Source organism: Primulina eburnea, chromosome 15 (genome assembly GCF_022965805.1).
Source record: "Primulina eburnea isolate SZY01 chromosome 15, ASM2296580v1, whole genome shotgun sequence".
Lineage (NCBI taxonomy): Eukaryota > Viridiplantae > Streptophyta > Magnoliopsida > Lamiales > Gesneriaceae > Primulina > Primulina eburnea.
The window spans coordinates 3,025,579-3,032,866 of record NC_133115.1 but is presented as its reverse complement, the minus strand read 5'-3'; positions in this window follow the sequence as shown (position 1 = coordinate 3,032,866).

The following is a 7,288-nucleotide window of genomic DNA, read 5'->3' as shown; positions in this document are numbered from 1 at the left end:
TTATAAGTTATATGGATAATATAGAAGGTTTAACAAACTCACCAAATATGTAATATCTTGGACCACATCGACTAGAGAAACTAGGGCCAGTATGATAAAACTAGCTAGGGCCTGACCTTTTATATCTGGAAGCCTAATCACATCCTCACCTGATCACCAACAACACATATAAGGTAACCACCCTGAAGAGGTAAGCAATAGCACATGGTATGATCGTACCGAAAGAAAAACAACATGCATGCACTGTATTAATGATTGATAACACTAGTATAATTTTTTGTTTTTACTTCGCCACTGGTTACTTCAGCGATTATTAATTATGAAGTATTATATATCAATCAACTTCGGTAATAACACTGACGAAGTAAAACATTATTTTTTACTAGTAAAATTGTCTCTTAATTTAATGATGAAGTAATAAAATACAAAATAACATGTTATATTAATTACTTCACTACAATAAAAAAAATGAAGTCTTTTAAATCTACTACCAAATTAAATGATGAATTAATAAAATACAAAATAACTCGTCATATTAAAATTGTGTCGAAGTTAAAGAAAGATTTTACTTCACTACAATCACTACAAAAGAAACGGAGATTTGTAACCGTATTAGAGACCGCCAAAAATTTCGGTGTCTAATTTGAGACCGAAATTGTTATATCGGTCACTAAATATATTTTTGTCACGTTTTTTATTTAATATTATTTTGTACCTCGATTTTTTATTCTACTCACAAATTGAAGACCGAATTTTTATTTAGGTCTCTAATTGGAGACCGATATATATCCTCGGTCTCTAATTTGCAACCGATATATTGAGATGGCCCTAATTTGAGACCGATATATTGAGGCCGTCACTAATTTGAGACTGAAATATTAAGGTGGTCTCTAATAAAACCCAAATATTTTTAAACTCTCCGCGTTCCTCTCGCTCCAGTCATCTCTCAAACCCTAAAAAACTTGCGCTTTCTATTCTTCCAACACCATCGCCGCTTGTCGCCACCTACTGCCGCCGCCGACTACAAGGTATCTTCCATAGCTCCTCCATATTCTGATTCGAGCAAATTTTCTAAATGTTAAGTTTTTTTTCCTACCTCTTTTGAGTTCTTTTGGGAGAAATTGAAACACAAATTCTTTTGTTGAAAATCCCAAAACAGCGAACATATATGATCCAAATTGTAATTTTCGGTATAAATTATAAAAGATGAAAAAAAGATGCATTTATGGACTTGGCTCCCAAGCAAAAGTTGTCTTTCCTCATGCGACGTCTGCTTCTACAGGAAGGGTTCGTCCAAGTAGCTCATGTGTTGAGATACAAGAGTTGAGGGCAGAGAATGCAGATTTGAAGACTCGAGTTATTGAATTGGAGGAAAAGATGCGTGAATTCATGGCTCGTTTTGTGCTTTCGCAAACACTAGTACCTCCTTCTGCTTTTCCAGACTTTTCTTTACCTATTATAGATTCTGATGAGACTCAAGCTCCTTAGACACCGTCCTAGTAGTTAAAGTTTGAGTTTCGATTAGATTGACATATAAATGTTTGGAAGTGGTTGAACATTTTGTAGAATGAATTGACATATGTTTTGGATATTTGACACTTGAATAGTTGGTATAAATATTTGTATTGATTTTGGTGTTGATAAGTTGTGGTTTGGAATAGTTGTATTGATGTTAATACTGAGTTGTGTTTTTTGGATGGTTATATTGATTGATTATGCATATTGCGTTGTGTTTGGATTGGGGTAAATAACAGAGGCTTGAGGGGGAAAACAATATCTAATTTAGAGACCGATTTCTTACATTCAGTCTCTAACTTAGAGACTGATTATGTTGTGTTGGTCTCTAATATAGCGACTGAATAATAATTCGGTCTCTATATTAGAGACTGCGTGTACGTAGTCGGTATCTAAAGTAGAAACCGCATATATAATATCGGTCTCTATTTTAGAGACCGAACATGTAAATGTGGTCTCTAATTTAGAGACCGCTTAATTGTATCGGTCTCTCAAAATTAGCGACTAAGGGTATTGATACCAACAAAATCGGTCGCTAATCGGTCTCTATTGTGATGTAGAGACCGATTTGTCGGTCTCTAATCCGTGTTTTTCTTGTAGTGAATTCAATAATTGTGAAGTAGTTCTTTATTAATTACATCATTACAATACAAAATAATAAAGTTTTTTAAATCTACTAATTTGTCATAATTAAAGGTAAATTATAAAGCAATAAACGATCTTTGTGATGATTTTTAACAAATCGATTCGAATATTTGCGACAATTTTCACAATAGGCTAATCTCAAAATTGGCGACGGTCTGATAGTTTAAAATGGTGTAAAAAAGCCTATTAGCGACGGTTTGCAAGAACCTTCGCTACGTAGCGACAACTTGGTATTGGAGGTTGGGGACATGGATCCACCGAATCCCCTGAAGGATTGAAGCAAATGATGATTTCGGTTAAATAACCGTTGGCGTTGCATTTGATTATAGGCATCTGACCAGTAGCTCCAAACACCGAACCGTTAACTTGGCTTATTGAAACAACGGATTTTCCCGTAGGAAATACGCCATGGCTGGCAAGTATAGCCAAAACATCGAATTTGTTTTTCAACTCCAAAGCCTTTTCAAAGTATGCATCCTGTTGGTAGAGATTTAGACTACATGTACCATGCTTGTCCCACTGGCGTTTCCAAAAACCTTGATTCCGACTTGCATGAATTAAGTTTGGCCATTCGCTGGAAAGCCTTGTCAGCAAGTATGCGTCCTGTGTAAATAAATGCATTTAAAATAAAGAAATATATTTTCTAGAGTAATATCATGGGCGGATCGGATAAAAAAAAACAGTAGTACCACAATCGTAGAGAAAGCAGTCGCCGGAGTGCAGAAGAGCAATGACCTAGAGTAATTGTCCGGCCACAACCCGTGGATGGTGAATTTATTTGGCACAGGGCTTTGACATCGACGAAATGTGCAAAATGAATTAGGCCATTGAAGAACCAGCTTGAAGTAATCAAAAGGTTGAACCAAAGTTAAATTGCTTGCACAGAAAATTAAAAATGTTAGTAAGAAAACATTTGCCGTAGCCATTGAGTGATAAATTTTCACTCTAATAACTCTCTATTTATAATGGTGTAACATAACATAGAATTAGACACAATATTCCGTCACCCTAAAGCTTTTACTCGAGAAGGAAGATAATATAAATATAGGGATTCCAGGTATATTTTTCGTAACCAAAAGCAGCGCTAATTTCAAGAATCTGGCAAGAAATAGATATTCTCAAGTTTTATGAAATTTTACCTTAATTAATTTTTTTGATCCATTAAGAGGAAACTTGGAGGACTTTGGTGAGGCTTTACAAAACTAATGTATCATTATACATTCCTTTTTATATATTCAAACGAATTAATGATATTAAAAAATATACACACAAAAACGTTATATATGTATGTCGAGTGTGGTGCAACTTGTATGTGGCTTATAGCAAACCCGCAAATTTTAAACTTGGGATATTATTTTGTATTTGAAATTTGTACTAAGTTTTCTAACATTTTAAAAGATATCGAAAACAATTAGCAATATAATTAGACTCTAATGGTTCATACCATTTTAATTTTGAATTATGTATTTAATGGGTCATACTTAAAAAGGGAGATAGGGCCGAGCATTCCCAAAACAATATTAAAATTTTCACGATTAAGTTTCAAAAAAATACTTGACGATCACGTATCGATAACATAATGATCATTCACGTACATACCCAGGCATTCTTGCAAAGAAATTAAGTATATACTACAGTGTTCGAGTTCATAGAGTAAATGAGCGTTTTCCATGATCAGAAGTTCGATTTTCATTACCAACATTTTCTCGAGCGAGCATGTGGGGCTCTCGACTCTCGCTGGTAATTATATTGTGATATTAATTAATTTAATTTCTGTTTAGCTCAGCAGCGGAAATGTGATTTGAAAAATGACGACGAAGAGGGCCCCAAAAGGGTTTTGTTCGCGGAGGCCGCAAAAGATTGTTGGACTTCCTCTTCCACGTTCTTTCTCTACCCTTAGGCACCATCATTCGTCTACTTCGAGGCCAAGACATTGTGGGTTGTATGTGCAGTCTGTACAAAAGCTTCAAGGATCTGGACGAGAGTTACATGCAACCAGGGCAGAGCAAAAAGGGGAATATTTTTTTTATGTTGGGATCCGTAGGTTGAGATAAGATAAGAGTAGATAATGAATTGATACATTAGTTTTTTTACCAACCTATCCATTTGTGCAATAGGTAACTCTCGTATCAAAGTCTAACTTAGATTGGGATCCGTAGGTTGAGATAAGATAAGAGTAGATAATGAATCACTAATTCATGTAGTCAGATTAGATACATGTTTTGATGTTGTTATGCTTATATATATGTTTTATATGATTGCATAATTACATTGTTTATACTGGGATTTATTCTCACTGGAGTTATCCGCCTGTTGTCGTGTTTGTATGTGTGCATGGCAACAGGTGGGACAGGTTCAGGGTCACAGAGGTGAAGACAGACCGAGATTAGAGTGGAGACTACGGACTTGGACTAGAGATAGGGTTTAAACACTTGATAGTTAGTTGTTTAACCTGAGATGTAAATGAATTGTATGTTGTATCAGATTTATACTTTTATACTGATATGTATAGGAGTGTGTTTCCATTACGTTCCGCATTTTAAAAAAAAAAATTTAGACCATGTTTATTATAATTGTTTTTAATTAGTCCCAATGACGATTAAGAAGATGATTAGCGTCCGGGTCCCCACAAATCGTGAAGTCGTTCTCTATTAATTACTTCACTAGAATACAAAAAATTGAAGTCTTTTAAATCTACTACTTCGTCATTAAATGTAAATTGTGAAGTAACTCGTCATATTAATTATTTCAGTACAATACAAAATAATGAAGTCTTTTAAATCTACTACTAATTAAAAGATGGGATAATTAATGTAAGGCCCGAGATTATATCACTTTAATCCGAGATTATTTAATTTACGAATTTTGGAATGATGAATTAAATTCCACGATTTTATAATTAAGTAAGATTGAAATTGAATTAAAAATAGTTATTGAGGGTTGAATTGCAAATAGTGAAGAATCCAGGGACTAAAGTGCAATTACTTGGACTTGAGTGGACACTTGTCATGCACTTGGATATATATTTGTAATTCCTCCAGTATACCAAGGAAAGAATCGAGAAAGCCATAGCCAAAATCCTCTAAACTTCAATTTATTTTCAAAATTTGATTTTGCGAGTACCGGTGATCCGATTTTTAATCCGAGCACAGTTTTGAGATCCCCTCATCAAGAGCTACACAAGGATGTAAGTTTTATTAAGTTTTATCTTGATTCAAAAATATGATGTTGGAGAAATTGTGATTTGATCATTATTATGTGTTTTGGGAATACTAGACATCATAGAATCGAAGTCGGATTAAGAAACGGACTGATTATGGAATTATTATGAATTTTTAGGGTATATTGAGTTATACCGGACAGATTTGGATTATGAATGAATTACAAACTGTAATGGATATGAGTTATGATTTGTAATTGATGTCTGTTGATGTGGTATTGACGGGGATATTGAGTTTGTACCGTTATGCCGTTGGTTTTGAATTAAATCAAGATTGATCAGATTGTTATTGATTGGAAAGGTATATTGACATAAGATTATTGATATTGTCATTGCCAGACAGACTGTGAACTCATGACTTCGACTGAGCCAGAAACCGACGAACGAAAGGTATAAGTCAATGTGGTATTGGGAGATCGACTTGAGTCGGTTTAGACTTGAGTTTCCCTAAATCACATACTTTACTTTATTGCATTGATATTTGCATTGATTTGACTGATATACTTGTTCTCTTGAGTTATAGATAGCAGGTATTAAACGAGTAATCTTGTGACAGAAGTGCCTGATAGTGGTGGGATCGCCACGGGCACATTGCACGATGTCACAAGATAGTGTAGAAATCTTGGGACGGAAGTGCCTGACAGTGGCGGGATCGCCACGGGCACATTGCACGATGTCTCAAGATGGAATATTAGCGATAGAGCTACAGTCCATGACGGTTAGGTCAGGACACCGGATGTTTGGTTATATCGAGTAATAGGATTGGAATTCTTCTATTACGGAATTCGATATAGGAACACCATATTTGGTTATATCGAGTAATAGGAACAGAGTTCCTTCTATTACGGAATTCGATATAGGAATACCACATTTGGAAACCGGGATCCCTAGACTAGGATGGAGTCTAGTCTGGAACGTGGAGTCACGTATATGTTTGACAGTCTACGATTGTTTATGTTTCAGATTTTGATACATATATTTGTTACCTGATTACATGCTGTATATTTGTTTATATGATTGCATGTTTCGTTGATTTATACTGGGATTATATTCTCACCGGAATTATCCGGCTGTTGTCTTGTCTGTATGTGTACATGACAACAGGTGAGACAGGATCAGGGTCCAGGAGATGAGGAGAGATCGTGATAGAGTGGAGACTACGGACTTTGATTATGATGTATAATATGGTTGAACACTTGACATTAGTTGTTAAACCTTAGTTAGTTTGAATGCATGCAGTACAGGACTTGTATTGTATTTTATACTGATATGTATAATAGTTGATTTCACTACGTTCCGCAATTTTAAAAAAAAATTTAGACCCTGTTTTTAATTGATTAATTAGTCCCAATGATGATTAAGAACTTGATTAGCGTCCGGGTCCCCACAACAGGTGGTATCAGAGCGATAGATCCTTTAGACTGAGATAGAAGAGAATGAGCGGGGTAGATAGATTAAGTTTTCTTTCCTTGCATGCGATTGCTAGCATGAGATTTATTTTAACATTGATTGAAATTGTGTATGCTAGCATTAGATTATGCTTTACTGCTTTTAAATACATGTTATCTAATTATCTGATTTGAATTGATAATATGTATTATTGAGTATGAATCAGATTTGATTCTTGATCAGCAGTAAGATGATCAGAGAAAGATTGGAACAGATTTGTAGTATTTGAGTACTACTGTTTTGATAAGCAGATATACCTCCACGGAGAATTCCAGTAAGGGGTAGTACTTCGACTGAACAGATAGATGTATTAGAAATTCAGATAGAAATGCAGTTGAAAGAGTTTCAGTTATTTCAGCCGCCGATTCTGAGTGGTATCGAGACGTCTGAAGATTGTGAGAACTGGTTTGATGACATAGAACTACTGTTCGATTTACTTGATTGTACAGATGAACAGAA